The sequence below is a fragment of the Chelonia mydas genome, chromosome 28 (genome assembly GCF_015237465.2).
Source record: "Chelonia mydas isolate rCheMyd1 chromosome 28, rCheMyd1.pri.v2, whole genome shotgun sequence".
Classification (NCBI taxonomy): domain Eukaryota; kingdom Metazoa; phylum Chordata; order Testudines; family Cheloniidae; genus Chelonia; species Chelonia mydas.
This window is the reverse complement of record NC_051268.2, coordinates 4,251,029-4,268,658: the sequence shown is the minus strand read 5'-3', so window position 1 is coordinate 4,268,658 and position 17,630 is coordinate 4,251,029. Positions and strand designations below refer to the sequence as shown.

The following is a 17,630-nucleotide window of genomic DNA, read 5'->3' as shown; positions in this document are numbered from 1 at the left end:
ACCTCTGGCCCACTGTCATGGATCCATAGGATCTGTGCTATGCCCTGGATTTTAAAACAGTCCTTGGGACGTGTCCCTTGAGTGCGCTAGACCCCCAAGGGGTCCCACTCTTCCACAAGGATAGGCCATGTAGCTTCAACACCTGAGACTGAGCCTCTGGTTTCAACACTCCTATTTCAACCTGTGAGCTCTGCCAGCAGGTTCAGCTGAACCACACTCCTCTTCAGAGACCATTCCTCGTTCATGCTTCAATGCACCTCAGCAAGTTTTTGCTCGCACACTGGGCAGAATTTTAAAACATAGCAGGGTTCATTAGTCAACTGAAACAAAGCATTGGAAAGTTTTAGATGAGCACAGAAAAGCAAAGACAATGTAGTCCAGACTGGCCAATGCCCTTAAAATCATAGAATATCAGGGGTGGAAGGGACTTCAGGAGGTCATCTAGTCCAAACCCCTGCTCAAAGCAGGACCAATCCCCAATTTTTGCCCCAGATCCCTAAATGGCCCCCTCAAGGATTGAACTCACAACCCTGAGTTCAACAGGCCAATGCTCAAACACACTGAGCTATCCCTCCCCACAAGGCCCTTGAGCCTCGCTGCTGTAGAAAACATTTTGTTTTCCTTTCACTCTGCCTGTCCATTTGTCTTCACTCCAGTGCAACTCCCTGCATCTGCAAGCCCAGTTCTTCCTGCTCCCAAAAACACAACGAGTCCATGTATGCTTCATTCAGCCAAGCGGAGATCCTCCCATGGCCAGGTGACAATTATTCCCTTGTCTCTGTCGGGTATTCCATTGATGTAGGCTGATCCCAGACAGTCCTTAATGACCCATTCACATCACCCTATGACAGCTACATGACAAAACACCTCATGTCTCCTGCTCTTTCTAATCAAAGCAATACCAATCACAGAGGGAAACTGAAGTGTGTATTCACATAATAGAAGTATCACCAGAATTCCCACCTCTATCACACACACACTGCTCACAGCCCTTGGAGAGAAAGCAAAGCACAGGAACTGGACGTTAGTCCAGTGAACACAGTGGAGAACAAGCTGCAATCCTCAAACCCTGGTCAAAAGGAGAGGCATGTGGGTCCCTACCCATACGGAGTGGCTGGCTAGAGGCCTGATACCTGAGAGGGCATTCCTTGAGCAGACCATGGAGGCAGGTCAAAGGCTTAGCTACCCCAGAACTGTGACAACGCAAAAGCACATTTTGGGGAATTAGGAAATCTAGTGATTCAGGTGTAATAAGAGGGAGAATTAAACTCCACCAGTGTGTGGAGAAGGCTGGGGAATTAAACACTAACATTCAGGAACAACAGCCTCTAATTCTTCCAGAAAAGGAGAATGTAAGAAACAAGAACTGGGCCACGCAACCTCAAAAGGGACAGGCTCAAAGATCCAAGGAGCCTGGAGGGAAGACAGCTTGTGGCTGGGGCAGATGGGGAGAGGGGGAACAAGACTCTCACTCCTGTTGACCCCGACCTGATTTTATGATCTATGACCTAGTCTCATGTCTTGTGGGCAATTTTATACACGCTAGAGGTAAAATGTCATTATCAGAGTATTGCTTATTAGCTTGGAACATGCATAGAGGAGCAAGGAGGTGAACATAAATAAATGGGTTATTAATCTTGCTACAGTTAAGGGCTTTATATTAGATTGAGGCTTTGTGGGAGTAGTTATGCTGAAGTCTGGGATTTACCTGAATAAGCCTAAGGAGAGAAGCCCGGATCAGATATTTTGCACCCTCATTTTGACAAACTAACGAGTAACCACAAACAGGTGCAATACGCCACAGGATTCTGAAAGAAGGAATTTTGGGTGGGCTTTAGGACATAATTATGATGCATTTTGTGCAAGATACGTCATGTGTGGTGTCATGGGAAAAGTTATGATTTGCTAAATATGATTATCCTATTTGTGTGCATGGATCATGTTTGTATCTGAAGTTATGGATATTGACTATGTATCTGTATTTCAAATATGCGTACTCTGGGTAACACCCACAACTAGCCTTTCAGGTACAACAATGAAAAAGCCAGACAGTGCTGATGGCTCATCAACAAAGACAATGGACCGTGGAAGAGCTGAGCCTTCCTGTGAATGTTTCAGCCAGCCTATGAGTCATGGTTACTATGACTCAGCAGGGCATGTGACCAGACCAAATGACAATGAACTCTATTTTGATACCTGTATTTTTCCACAAACTGGACTGGGAACTGAATTTGGAACAAATGGTTCCCACCATATGGAATAGCTACATAAGGTGGTGTGTGACATAGAATCACAGAATAACAGAGTTGGAAGGGACCTCTGGAGGCCATCTAGTCCAACCCCCTGCTTAGAGCAGGACCAATCCCAATTAAATCATCCCAGCCACGGCTTTGTCAAGCCTGACCTTAAAAACTTCTAAGGAAGGGGATTCCACCACCTCCCTACGTAACGCATTGCACTGTTTCACCACCCCCCGAGTGAAAAAGTTTTTCCTAATATCCAACCTAAACCTCCAACACTGCAACTTGAGACCATTACTCCTTGTCCTGTCATCTGCTATCACTGAGAATAGTCTAGATCCATCCTCTTTGGATCCACCTTTCAAGCAGTTAAAAGCAGCTATCAAATCCCCCCTCATTCTTCTCTTCTGCAGACTAAACAATCCCAGTTCTCTCAGCCTCTCCTCATAAGCCATCTGTTCCAGACCCTAATCATTTTTGTTGCCCTTCGCTGGACTTTCTCCAATTTCTCCACATCCTTATTGTAGTGTGGGGCCCAAAACTGGACACAGTACTCCAGATGAGGCCTCACCAATGTCGAATAGAGGGGAACGATCACGTCCCTCGATCTGCTGGCAATGCCCCTACTTATACATCCCAAAATGCCATTAGCCTTCTTGGCAACAAGGGCACGCTGTTGACTCATATCCAGCTTCTCGTCCACTGTCACCCCTAGGTCCTTCTCTGCAGAACTGCTGCCTAGCCATTCGGTCCCTAGTCTGTAGTGGTGCATTGGATTCTTCCGTCCTAAGTGCAGGACTCTGCACTTGTCCTTGTTGAACCTCATCAGATTTCTTTTGGCCCAATCCTCCAATTTGTCTAGAGCCCTCTGTATCCTATCCCTACCCTCCAGCGTATCTACCACTCCTCCCAGTTTAGTGTCATCTGCAAACTTGCTGAGGGTGCAATCCACACCATCCTCCAGATCATTAATGAAGATATTGAACAAAACCGGCCCCAGGACCGACCCTTGGGGCACTCTGTTAGATACCGGCTGCCAACTAGACATGGAGCCATTGATCACTACCCGTTGAGCCCGACAATCTAGCCAACTTTCTACCCACCTTGTAGTGCATCCATCCAGCCCATACTTCTTTAACTTGCTGACAAGAATACTGTGGGAGACCGTGTCAAAAGCTTTGCTAAAGTTGAGGAATAACACATCTACTGCTTTCCCTTCATCCACAGAACCAGTTATCTCATCATAGAAGGCAATTAGATTAGTCAGGCATGACTTGCCCTTGGTGAATCCATGCTGACTGTTCCTGATCGCTTTCCTCTCATCTAAGTGCTTCAGAATTGATTCCTTGATGACATGCTCCATGATTTTTCCAGGGACTGAGGTGAGGCTGACTGGCCTGTAGTTCCCAGGATCCTCCTCCTTCCCTTTTTTAAAGATTGGCACTACATTAGCCTTTTTCCAGTCTTCCGGGACTTCCCCCGATCGCCATGAGTTTTCAAAGATAATGGCCAATGGCTCTGCAATGACATCCGCCAACTCCTTTAGCACTCTCGGATGCAACGCATCCGGCCCCATGGACTTGTGCACGTCCAGCTTTTCTAAATAGTCCCGAACCATTTCTTCCTTCCCAGAGGGCTGGCCATCTCCTCCCCATGCTGGGCTGCCCAGTGCAGTAGTCTGGGAGTTGACCTTGTTCGTGAAGACAGAGGCAAAAAAAAGCATTGAGTACAGTAGCTTTTTCCACATCCTCTGTCACCAGGTTGCCTCCCTCATTCAGTAAGGGGCCCACACTTTCCGTGGCTTTCTTCTTATTGCCAACATACCTGAAGAAACCCTTCTTGTTAACATCCCTCGCTAGCTGCAACTCCAGGTGTGATTTAGCCTTCCTAATTTCATTCCAGCATGCCCGAGCAATATTTATATACTCATCCCTGGTCATTTGTCCAATCTTCCACTTCTTGTAAGCTTCTTTTTTGTGTTTAAAATCAGCAAGGATTTCACTGTTAAGCCAAGTTGGTCGCCTGCCATATTTACTATTCTTCTACACATCGGGATGGTTTGTCCCTGTAACCTCAATAAGGATTCTTTAAAATACAGCCAGCTCTCCTGGACTCCTTTCCCCCTCATGTTGTTCTCCCAGGGGATCCTGCCCATCAGTTCCCTGAGGGAGTCAAAGTCTGCTTTTTTGAAGTCCAGGGTCCGTATTCTGCTGCTTTCCTTTCTTCCTTGTGTCAGGATCCTGAACTCGACCATCTCATGGTCACTGCCTCCCAGGTTCCCATCCACTTTTGCTTCCCTACTAATTCTTCCCGGTTTGTGAGCAGCAGGTCAAGAAGAGCTCTGCCCCTAGTTGATTCCTCCAGCACTTGCACCAGGAAATTGTCCCCTACACTTTCCAAAAACTTCCTGGATTGTCTGTGCACCTCTGTATTGCTCTCCCAGCAGATATCAGGATGATTGAAGTCACCCGTGAGAACCAGGGCGTGCGATCTAGTAGCTTCTGCGAGTTGCCGGAAGAAAGCCTCGTCCACATCACCCCTTGGTCTTGGCCTCATTCCCCACACAAGAGAACTCCTGGAAACACCTGAGAAACAAAGACTGAACTGGGGGAAGTACTGGGTAAAGGGATTTTTAACTTGTGTATGGAAACTTGGTGGACTGCTTGTATGATCAGTCAGTGTGAGAAACTGCTAATTCAAATTCTGTCCATCTAGTATGTTAGACTTAGTTTGAGTTTTTGGTTATTTGCTAAGTAATCTGGGTTAGGCAGGAGTTAGAAATTGAGTTAGCATCTGAGTCAGAAACAGAAACATCAGAGGCCCAATGACGCTAACAGCTGTAAATACCTGATAGTCTGCATGGTCAAATGTCCGCCCAGTAACTCGGCTCTTAGAACAGAACAAACCCTGCAAACAGCCCTAGGATATCTGTGAACACTCACATGCCCCACCCCTTCGCCTTACGGGTAGTCATAGATAATTGATGTAATTAAAATAGTGTCTATGCATATGTTCTGCTCATGTCAGTATCATGTTAAATGTTGTCTCTCTCTGAAACAATGTTTGTCTCTGTACGTATAAGATATATGCAAATGGAGCGATGAGGAAAGATACATAATTGGTCACTGTGGCACTACACTTTTGAAGCTGTTTATCAGTCTTCCCGGGACCGTGAATAAATGTGCCTGCCTGATTCTTGGGGAAAAGAATCTCCTTGCTTCCCAGTTTGGTGCAGCAAGCAGAGTGTGATCAGGAATCCTTGGAGAGTTTCTCACAACCAGGGATACCACCTCTAGTGCACACCTTGGTTTGGCACTCCCCAAGACACCCTTTGCACCCCTTTTTTAATACGAACCATATATAGGATGCACAGACAAGAGGACTGAACGGGATTGTGTCTGTGGCCAGGGTTTTTGGTTTGCTGTAGGCGAAGGCTGCAATACCAAGTATTCAGCACCAGAGTGTGCTTCAGTAGTGTTGAGTACAAGGGTGCGCTCAGTCAGTTCCCCTGAAGTGCCGATTGAGTGGGTTTCAGCAAGCTGGGTAACAACTTCATATGACTTGCCCCAGGGTGTATCGATACCCTCTACGGAAGGGAGAATCGTTGATTTTATAGGAGGAAAACATGGGAAGGTTCAAAAGATTATGGCAAAGGATGGATGGAATGAGGGTATGAGTGTGAAGGACAGCATGTTGTGGTGGTCTGGTCAGACAAAAGGAAAGTTAGAGAAAGGAATTGTGATACTGTACCGTGAATATGAAAAGAAGTTACGGGAATTGGAAACACTCCAAAAGACTCTTACATCAGAGGTGAACCAAAAGACAGATTTAAACCACAAATTAAGTGAGCGTCAAGCAGAAAACAATACTCTAAAAGCAAAAATAAAAGAAACCAGCTCCTCCGCACGTCGTATGGCTGCTAGCATACAACAGAAGGGTAATCTTACTGACTCTGGTTCAGGCAGCGATACTGACAAAGACCAAAACGAAATAAATTGGAAACACCTTGAAAAACAAATCCAGGATTTGAACCCAGCACTCACGATGAAAATCTGGGATAATTGGTCTCCTCCCGCTCCTCCTCCTCTTTAACCCAGACTTAAGTGCCAGCGCTCCCCTGGCTCCTCTCCAAGTAACCATTCGGTGATCAGGGCCAGCAGACAATAGAGTGACTCATAATACTTATAATACACTCGTCTCAACTCAGAGGAAATGAGGGACTTACTGAAAGATCTCTGGTTTCAGAGTAGTAGCCGTGTTAGTCTGTATCAGCAAAAAGAATGAGGAGTCCTTGTGGGACCTTAGAGACTAACAAATTTATTTGGGCATAAGCTTTCGTGGGCTAAAACCCACTTCATCAGATGTATGGAATAGAAAATACAGTAGGAAGATATATATATCTTCTGAGGCCCAGCAGTTTGGCACCAGTTTGATGGGCTGGATGGCCTCTCACTGAAGGCTGCCAGAAGCCCAGCACATGGAGTAGATACAGGTTGGCTTGGGGAGCAGGAAGCGTGGCAGCATCCCAGAGAGCACACCGAGAAGGGAAATGGAGAGGGGACGAGGGGGCACTGCAGTGAACTCAGCACACATCCTGAAGGCCATTGGCAGAAAGTTGCCCCCTCCCAGGCCTATGGGGGTTAGACAGTGACACAGAGATCCCTTGGCAAAGGGTCACTTGGTCTTTGCCAGCAGCTCTCACCTGAGACCTGACAAACCCATCACACCAAACATCTCTTGGAGGATGATCATGTGGGGTGTCTACAGAAGCTCAAAACTGGTCATGATTCATAATGACTGAGAGATCAACGAATGGGGTGCATGTAAGGAACAAAGCATTTATACTGAAAATCTACTATATGGACTTGGAATGGAAAATAAATCATGGAGAGCTAACAGGCCCTGGGATTGGCCCATCCACCCAAGAAGGGAGCTGTCACTCCTCACTAGTCAGCTGGAAGGTAATGCAAGGCTCAAGTGACCAGCCTTGCTCCCTCCCAAATGATCAATGGAAAACCATCAGGACACCACCAAACAACTGAAATTGGGGTGGGGGGTTAAAGAGAAGGGGCTAGAGCTTGGAGTTTCTCTGCCACACAATAAGGGGTGGAAGTGAGGGAAGACTGGTCGCGGATAGTTGGAGAGAAGAAGCGGTTTGGGGTATGGTGGGGGGCAGAAGCGGCTGGGACTGGGTAACCTGGAGCTGGCAGTCTCCCTAAGGGACACTTGCTCCTCCTGGGCCCCTTCCACACCCTCTTGTGAGTAGAGAATGACCACCCTGTCCCTACCCCCAGAGACAGCTGTGTCTCAGGACTCTCCCAAGTTGCACCCACTAACTCTCTTCCCATTTGGGGTATTGCTCAGGGCAACAATTTCCCACCAAGATGAACCCGGCTGGCTGTTCTGGTGCCATAGGGGCCTCTGGTGGGTGAAAGGCAGAACCGCAGCACTTCTCAGGCAGAATGTATTTTCTTCATGCCAAAAAAAAAAAAAAAAAAATTCTGCACTGGACGTGAATTCTGTGCTTACGCAGTGGCGCAGATTCCCATATGAGTAACTCACACCCTGCACAAACATAACCTGCTCACTCCCATCTCTTCTCCCTGTGTCTCTGAGTCCCAGAGCTGCTACTGCTTCTGCTGCCGCCATTAATGCACACAGGCTTCCACTCCCGTTAGTGCTGGAAAAACCCAATCCAGTTACAGGACTGAACCCTTATTTTCCCATCATATGGGACAGTCTCAGCTGAGGCGGAGATGGGGGGGGGGGGGGGGCGGGGGAAGAGATACAAAGGGAAAAGAGTTGTTGTAGCCATGTTGGTTCCCTGGATATCAAAAAGATATTTTTGATTGGTTCTAAATGAACTTCCCTCACCCACCTTGCCTCTCCATGAGATCTGAAAGTAGCAGAAGGAAACAAACAGGAAGACAGAGCTCCAGAGTCTAAACCAAACATTTTCAAGCCCCTGGAAGAAACTACATTTCCCTTCTGCCCCGGGTATGCTTGTGTCCTATATGAGGGACCACCCCACTCCTCTCACAGAAGCAAGGGGAGACTGCAGCCAGCCCCAGATGGTTCTTCCCCATCCTGGGATGTGTGTTGTGAAGAAGTTTGTGTATGGTGGATGCATGGGCTTGGTCCCCAGACAACTAGAGCCATCTACAGACTGGAAAGCCAGCACAGCATGGGGGCTGTGGTAGCAATTCTGGAGCTGGGCCTCTGCCCCCTCTAGGTCCCATGGCAGGTGGCTCTGGCAGCATCAAGTGGGTCAATCACTGCAGGGGAAAGTTGGGATAGTGTTTGAGAGTGGGGTTAGGATTGTGGGGGCATGGGGCAGTCCATGCCCAGGAATGGGGGATTGAATTCACCTTCCCACCCCCTGTAGAGCCCAGCAACTAGAGATTTATCCAGTGAAGTGAATTTCACTCTGGGTGACTTTGAGCCAGCCACTAAAAGATCCTTGTGCCTTAGGTTCCATACTGGCCAAAGGAGATTACTAGTACTCCCCTCCCAGACTCCTGGGGGCAGGCAGGGATAATTAGTGGGTTATGGGAATTAGAAGATGTAAATTCACTAAGAACAATGATATTTGTTTGTTTATTATTAAATCCCCAGACACCCACCAGTCCCCATCCTTCCTCTGATGAGCTATAAATATGTAAGGGACTCAGCTACTGATTCCGCAGTGAGTTTCTGCCCCTCCCCACTTTCTCTAGCAGCACTTTTATGAACAGGCCAGGGAAACATGTAAATACCTTGAACCAAATTCCAGAAGCTGCTGAGCATGGACAAGTTAAAATGAAACCAAGGTTCTGCCTCTCCAAGGACCTGGCCCCTAGTGCAAAATAATACTCTGAAACTGAAACTGCCACTTCATAGTAGATAAATAAGATTCTATCAGTTGATTTATGGGAATTACCAATAAAAGAAACAACACAGTGAAGTTGATACCCTGAGAGAAAGATCTCATGTCTTTACAAAGCAGTATAATCTAATCTGGAACTTTATACACTAAAATGCCTTATTCCTTACCCTATCGCGATTGCCTGGTGTCACTACAGGGCAGAATTAAGGTTGGGTGCCTTAGCTGTGAATTTCCATCCCCTACCATATTGCAATTGCTGTTAAGTGAGTTTGGCAAAATTAATTTCCTCTATTTCTTTTATTTTATTATTTCAATTGATATCCATATTTATATTTAAGCCCTTTTTTCAATGTTTATAATTTCAATGTTTAGAGCGATGGGAAGTTATGAGGGTTGTCAGGCCACAATTATGTAATTACAGTAAATGCTGAGATTCAAAAGCCAATCTTTATAACTGTTCAAACACAAATTCTCAATATTTACACTGTATATTTTGCACGTTACAATCTTAAATTAAACTCAACTTTCTCCAGAAGTATTTCTGTATTTTACCTATATAAATATTTGTTCGTCTGTGTGTGTACAGTGAAATCAACATTTACTGCAATTTATTAATAAAAATCCAGTCCTTTCAAGCATAATTTTAAGTAACAAAGTACTTTAATTCTTTCACTTCCTAGACTGTAATGCTTGCTTTGAGGATAATTACACCCTCCCTGTGATGTATTTGACTCTCAGTACCATAACCCCATCATGATGTAGCTCCTGTCTGGGAGCTCTGCTGAGGCCACTGGCATTCTGATCACAAGGTGACACTCTGACACATGAGCAGAGACACATGGGGGAGGGTGGAGGATGACGTAACATGGAGGCCAGCAGGGTTGAACATGGCCCTGCAGAGTGTGGGAAGCGAACTCCCTCTCAGCCTCTCCTCTCTCCCACAGTCAGTAACGCTGATAAATCGTTCCGTGAAACCTAAAGAGCCCCAGTATGTGAGACAGTGATTAACACAGTTGCCTTAGGGGCTGCAGCACCAACCCCGCCTGGACAAGGGGGATAAAGAACTGCAGTAGAAACGGGTTAGGCTGGGAGAGGGCACAGCTGATGTGGGACTGGAGCTGAGTTGACCAGGAGGCCAGAACTCATTGGGGGCTGGGACAAGAAGTCAACAGGACTGGGTAAAGGCACTTCTGTGTATTTCCCCCTGTTTACAATCCTTCAGTTTATTTAATTTAGAAACGTTTCATTCACAATTAAACACATTGGAGCTTAGCTGCATTGATGCACTTCCACTTACATGGTACCATTTTAATTAGGTGCTTAATCAGATGCTTATGCATCACAAAACAATCAATAATTGGTATGCTTTCATTAATTAACTTGACTGTGTGCTGTCCCTTGCTTTAAAAAAAAGATGGTGTGAGCAAGTGTCAAAATTTCAGGCATTAAGAAATGGAGATTAGGTGTCAGTTCATCTCTAATGCATTTATCTCAATTTTAATTTCCGTTTTGAATCAGTATTAATACCATGTTGTTTAAACAGCATTAGGGTCTATTTGTATAATTGTTTGCAAGATTTCATTCGATATTGTGAACCAGAAATCTTAACCTTTTATTTTGAGATCAGTAAATGCAATCCAGCGCACCACTCCTGAAAGACTACAGCCCCTAGCCGGTGACATGCTCCCTAGAGAGCGAACACCTGACGAGCCCTTTCACCCTAAAAAGCCCTTTTGGCTCTTTGACATTGCTTCATCCACCCCACCCGAAAATGCTATAGGTAGCCAGGTAATTACAGTATACCTTAGCTGGACAAACTATACCTAGTGATGTGCCAAAATTCATATGGTTCTGTTTGGTTTATCTTTCATTCAGCTTTGCAATTATTAGATCCTATTTAAAAATTGGAACCGAAATAACAAAAGCAAGTTAATAAGATAGTGGCATCGGGCACAGGTTGGGGTAAAACAATAAAGGGAAAGAACTGACTACGCAAAAAGGATCACCACAAACTATCAGAGCCCCAGACCCCCATCCAACTGAATCCACCCCAGCCAGGCATATCAAGCTAGGCCGCTGAAAGATCGCCCATCCCATCTGGCAGTGAATGCTGCATGTTGCAGATGGAGCTATGGTGTGTGCATCTGCTCTACTGATATGCTGCTTTGATATGGAATTTACCATGGCCACAGGGAGCAGAGACATGGACTCCTACAAACAAAATCCCAGATACCCCTCCAACATTCCATCCCCTCCACCACCTCCACGCTGTCTGCCATCTCCTCCCCCAACTCCACATGGCCATTCTCAGCCTATTGCTAACAGTTCCTTCCAGCCTTAAGCACTATAATAAATAAAACATGGTGTTACAGAAGTTAGATCATGCCAGAGAAACCCGATCTCGTTCTGTGAGAAGGTAACTAATTTTTTGGACAAAGGAAATGCAGTAGCATCTGGATGACAGTAAGGCATTTGATACAGCTCCACATGAGAAACTATTCATTACATTGGAGAAGATGGGGATATGAGAAGTGAAAGGTCGGTAAGGAATTGGTTACAGGGGAGACTACAAGGGGGGTCATACTGAACGGTGAGTTGTCAGGCTGGAGGGAGGTTACTAGTGGAATTCCTCAGAGATTAGTCTTGGGACCAATCTTATTCAACATTCTTATTAGTGACCTTGGCACAAAAAGTGGGAGTGTGACACAAAGCTGGGAGGGATTGCCAATATGGAGGAGGACAGGCATATCATACAAGAAGATCTGCATGACCTTGAAATCTGCAGTAATTGAAATGGGATAAAAATTAATAGAGCAAAGTTATATACTTAGGGACTAATGACAAGAATTTTTGCAATAAGCTGGGGACTTATCAGGTGGAAGTGACAGAGGAGGAGAAAGACCTGGGTGTATTGGTTGATAACAGCATAATTATGAGCTGCCCATGTGCTGCAGCCATGATATAAGTTAATGCAGTCCTAGGATGCATCAGGCGAGGTATTTCCAGTAGACACAGGGAAGGGTTAGTACTGTTATACAAAAAGAAAAGGAGTACTTGTGGCACCTTAGAGACAAACACATTTATTTGAGCATCAGCTTTCGTGAGCTACAGCTCACTTCATCGGATCCGATGAAGTGAGCTGTAGCTCACGAAAGCTTATGCTCAAATAAATGTGTTTGTCTCTAAGGTGCCACAAGTACTCCTTTTCTTTTTGCGGATACAGACTAACACGGCTGCTACTCTGAAACCTATTGTTATACAAGGCACTGTTGAGACCTCATCTGAAATACTGTGGGCCATTCTGGTCTCCCATGTTTAAGAAGGATGAATTCAAAGTGGAACAGGTGCAGAGAAGGGTTACTAGGATAATCCAAGGAATGGAAAATCTGCCTTATGAGAGGAGACTCAAAGAGCTTGGCTTCTTTAGCCTAACCAAAAGAAGGCTATGGGGAGATATGATTGCTCTCTATAAATACATCAGAAGGATAAATACCAGGGAAGGAGAGGAGTTACTTAGGTTAAGCACCAATTTTGGCACTAGAACAAATGGATATTGGCCATCAATAAATTCTGGCTTGAAAATAGGTGAAAGTTTCTAACCATCAGAGTGAAGTTTTGGAACAGCCTCCCAAGGGAAGCAGTGGGGGCAAAAAACCTAACTGGCTTCAAGACTGAGCTCGATACATTTCTGGAGGAATTGGTATGATGGGACTGCCTACAATGGCATGTAGTTGATCTGCAACTGCTAGCAGCAAATATCTCCAAAGGCCGGTGATGGGACACTAGATGGGCAGGGCTCTGACTTACTACAGAGAATTCTTTCCTAGCTGTCTGGCTGCTAGGTCTTGCCCACATGCTCAGTGTCTAATGGATTGCCATATTTGGGATGGGAAGGAATTTTGCCCAGAGACAGATTGGCAGAGATCTTGGAGTTTTGGTTTTTTTTGTTTTTCGGCCTTCCTCTGCAGCATGGGTCACAGCATGGGTCATTTGCAGGTTTAAACTAGTGTAAATGGTGGATTTTTTTGGTAACTTGAAGTCTTTAAATAACGATTTGAGGACTTCATTAACTCAGCCAGAGGTTAGGAGTCTATTCTAAGAGTGGGTGAGTGAGGTTCTGTGGCCTGCGATGTGCAGGAGGTCAGCCTGGATGATCATGATGGTCTCTTCTGGCCTTAAAGTCTGTGAGTCTATAAACTGTGCTTTGCGTTGCACAGACACAGATGGAGATCAGCACCCCCATTGTGCTGGGCACTGCACAGACAGAGAGGGACAGTCCTTGCCCCAAAGAGATCACAATCCAAGTAGACAATGGGTAGGAGGAAAACGGAGAGGGGCTGTGAGTTCCCCAAGGTCAGTGACAGACCCAGTATCTGCTGAGCCCCGTCACCCTCAGCTTGGAAAGGTCCCCAGATAACTCTGTATTAGGCTGCAGGAAGAGGTGGTTTGTCCGTGGATGCACAGGCTATCCTGGCAGGGTAGCTCAGCTGCAGTCCCTGCACACAGCTGTGGGTGTGTGTCCTGGGTCAGGAGAAGTCAGTGTCCAGTCCTGTGGGGCTGTGCTCCTGGCTCATACCTCCAGCACTCACTGCTGCCCAGGGTGGATAAAAATTGTTTTGATTTAAATCAGATTTTTTTGTAAAATGTTTTTGAGGAATAAACTTATCTAAAGATAGTTTTAATTAAGATACGTTGTAGCTCAAAGATCTCTGATCATGGAATAGGGATTATAAATTCTAATTCTATATTATGAGACAATATGTTCATGTAATGTTTAAGAAAAGTTTTGTAAACGATTTCCAGTAGTTCATGGATTAGGGACCCAATCTTATGGGGTTCCACAGGCTTCTGTATATATTATTTAGGTTAATCTACCTACCCAATGGGACTCAGTGCTCAGTCTAGAGGATACCATCAGAGATGCTTAGTTTTGCAGTTCTCAAACCGTGGATGTGTGTCTCCAGAAGTAACATGCTTCTTAACAGCAAAAATGTTTTTAAATAAATATATAGAGAGGTGAGAAATACCAGATCTCAACTCTCTTGTCCCCCTGCAAATTTTTGTATACAGAGTCAATCCATTACCTCTCTCTAAAAGTGCAAAGTTTCAAAAAGTTCAGTGAACAGAAGATTGTTGGGGACGGAATAGATCTGGACAAGGAGAAGAAGTCTGCAGATAAATGTGAGAAGCAAGGGACATATGCTTCTTCTGTTAAAATATTATATGTTTGCTGTTGAAGAAAAAACATCCAGAATACTTAATGTTATTTTAGTTAAATAAAACAATTTAAATGTCTGTCTGGTGAGGATCTCCACCTAATACAGCATGGCAAGAAAATCCTCCAAATATTAATAATTAACCTGTTGGAGATAGTTCACCTCCCAATGAGTTCATAAATATCTGCTTCAGTTACCTTTGGTAAATGAAATAACCAAACAATCATTCATTTTCTGATATAGCTGTAAAACTAACCTGAAAAGTTTTCATAATAAATCACGGTTTAAAAATGTATAGTGTGTACCTTCTAAAAATGAAACCTACATCTATCTCTGAGTTACGAAGAATATGTATTAAGGTTATAATCACCAACAAGAACTTTTATGTAGAGAACCACGATTAAATCACTAGTCAGGAAGACTCGATTTAAATCAAATCCACCCTGCGGCTGCCCCTCCATTACCAGCTGCACTGTTCAGCCAACCCCAGGCCTCAGTAAGGTCACTGTCCCCCACCTGCCCTCGAAAGCCTTCAAACTGGGACATGGTGCACCAGTGCCAATCAGAGTGCACTAGTGTAAATTCTGCCTATACTAAGGGTTTGCACCAGTGCCTAAAATACCAGCGTAGCAGAGACCTTCAGTACCTGAAACAGCAGTATGATGGCACTAGAACTGGGATCTATTTCTAGCTCTGTTACAGACAGCCTGGGTGATCTTGGACATGTCAATTTTTCTCCTCCCAACTTTAGTCTATTTACGCAGCTGCCCACTCACTGGAGAGAGAGGAGACCCCAGAGCTGCTCACCACTAAAATCTGTGTGGGTATCACCAGAGCTAAGGTAGTTCAACTCTGGAATAGTCTTACAAGGCTGGCTTCTCTTTCCCTGGAAGTTTTGAAGAACAGGTAGGACAAACCTCTGTCGGAGATAATCTGCACATATTTGGTCCTACCTCAGCAAAGAGAGCTGGACTTCATAACATCTTGAGGTCCTTCCAGACCGACATTTCTATGATGCTATGCAATATATATGTATAAAAACACAACATACAGAAAAATCTCCACCACAACATAACGTCAGGCAACTCAGGAAACAAACAAACAAACAAAAAACTACACTCCACAGCATAAAATGACAATACAAAGGAAAAGAAAGTAACACAATGCAAACTAACACACCCTAAAGTACACAATGAAAAAGAGCTCAACTCAAACCAACACAACACAGGCACCAAACAAGCTGAGGCAAAACAATGCACCATAAAACTATGCAACATGACATGGTGCATCACAGTTCCAACAGCTCAGAGCAGAAGACGACACAGCATGTCATAAATATAAAGGGAAGGCTAAATACCTTTAAAATCCCTCCTGGCTAGAGGGAAAAACCCTTTCACCTGTAAAGGATTAAGAAGCTAGGATAACCTCGCTGGCACCTGACCAAAATGACCAATGAGGAGACAAGATACTTTCAAAAGCTGGAGGGAGGGAGAAACAAAGGCTCTCTCTGTCTGTTTAATGCTTTTGCCGGGAACAGAAAGGAATGGAGTCTTAGAACGTAGTAAGTAATCTAGCTAGATATGCATTACATTCTGTTTGTTTAAATGGCTGAGAAAATAGCTGTGCTGAATAGAACGAATATTCCTTTCTCTGTGTCTGTTTTGTAACTTAAGGTTTTGCCTAGAGGGATTCTCTATGTTTTGAATCTAATTACCCTGTAAGGTATTTACCATCCTGATTTTATAGAGGTGATTCTTTTACTTCTATTAAAATTCTTCTTTTACGAACCTGATTGCTTTTTCATTGTTCTTAAGATCCAAGGGTTTGGGTCTGTGTTCACCTATGCAAATTGGTGAGGATTTTTATCAAGCCTTCCCTAGGAAAGGGGGTGTAGGGGTTTGGGGAGGATTTTTGGGTGGAAGGATGTTTCCAAGCGGGCTCTTTCCCGGTTATATATCTGTTAGACGCTTGGTGGTGGCAGCAATAAAGTCAAAAGGAAAAAGGAAAATAGTTTGTACCTTTGGGAAGTTTTAACCTAAGCTGGTAAAAATAAGCTTAGGAGGTTTTCATGCAGGTCCCCACATCTGTACCCTAGAGTTCAGAGTTGGGAAGGAACCTTGACATAGCACAAAAGAGAATTATTTCAATGTAGGCATGGAAGGGATCTTGAGAAGTCATCTACTCAAGCCTCCTGTGATGAGGCAGGTCTAAGTATCTCTAACCTGGTCTTAAAAACCTCCAATGAAGGAAATGCCACAGCCTCTCTTTGAAGCCAATGCAATGTGAACACAGGCCACAACAACACTGTACACACACAAGCTGGGCTTGGGATTAAGGGGAGAGGCAAGGATTCAAACAATCTGGGTTCAGATCCCAGTTTTGCCCCAAATTCTCCATGCAAACTTGAGCAAATTACTTCAGCTCTCTGAGTTTCAGCCTCCCCATCTGTAAAATGGAGAGTAGCCTCCCACCATTTGCCTATTTAGCTTTTGAGGTTTTCATGGCAAGGACTGTCACTGGGGCATATCTACACTGCAGTTAGACACCAGCAGCTGGCTCGTGCCTGCTGGCTTGGGCTTACACAGCTCAGGCTACGGGGCTGTTTAATTGTGGTGTAGATGTTCCGGCTTGGGAGCTAGCCCAAGGTCTGGCACACTCCAACCTCACAGGGTCCTACAGCCTGGCTCCAGCCCTAGCCCAGACATCTACACAGCAGTTAAACAGCCCCTTCGCCTGAGCCCTGTGACCCTGAGTCAGCTGGCATGGGCCAGCTGTGGGCTTTTAATGGCAATGTAGACATACCCTTGGTGTCTGTTCAGCAACAGTCACAATGGGGACCCTGATCTTGGTCACTGTCTGTGCAGAACCCTGCACAACAAGGGGCCTGACCTCAAACAGGGGTTACAGGCATTACAGGATCCATGATTTTCTTTGGGGTCCCTGCAGCACCAGCCAAAATGTGGGGCCAGGATCTCTGTCAGGGTCTGTGCAGTGCCTGGTACAGCATGGGGGGTGATCTTCGTCAGGTTAAGTGCAATGCCAAGCCGAACAGGGACACGGATCTCAGTTGGGGTCTCTAAAGTACCCCGCACAATGGAGGCCGCCGTCATGCACTGCCTGGCACAAGAGGGCCGGATCTCAGTTTTACCTGAAACAGTAGGGTCTGATCTCACTTGGGGGCTCTCCAGTGCCTGGCAGAACAGGGCCCAGATCTCAGCTGGGATCTCTGCACCACCTGGCAGAATAGGGCCACGCTCAGTAGGATAGGAGCCCTGATCTCAGTCAGACACCTGGAGAGAAAAGTGGGAA

General features: G+C 45.3%; 2 protein-coding genes across 11 annotated transcripts in view; one reads left to right on the top strand and one right to left on the bottom strand.

The window, feature by feature from the left end:
* LOC102943236 (zinc finger protein 883) overlaps positions 1–17,630 on the bottom strand; it is a 2,438,435-nt gene that overhangs the window by 1,599,228 nt on the left and 821,577 nt on the right. Inside the window, exons 2-4 of one of the 9 annotated variants that reach the window (XM_043537246.1) lie at positions 17,470–17,611; positions 15,679–15,718; positions 15,275–15,330 (exon numbers count right to left, since the gene is read on the bottom strand). The exons of 3 other annotated variants lie outside the window; for them this stretch is intronic. The gene's annotated coding sequence lies outside the window, so the exon portion shown is untranslated. Of the gene's footprint in view, positions 1–1,708; positions 1,938–15,274; positions 15,331–15,678; positions 15,719–17,123; positions 17,612–17,630 lie in introns of those variants that run through there. 5 more of the 9 variants (XM_043537244.1, XM_043537245.1, XM_037887427.2 and 2 more) reach the window with 5 other exon arrangements.
* LOC114020163 (zinc finger protein 501) overlaps positions 1–17,630 on the top strand; it is a 1,907,800-nt gene that overhangs the window by 1,102,592 nt on the left and 787,578 nt on the right. The gene's annotated exons all lie outside the window — the stretch shown is intronic.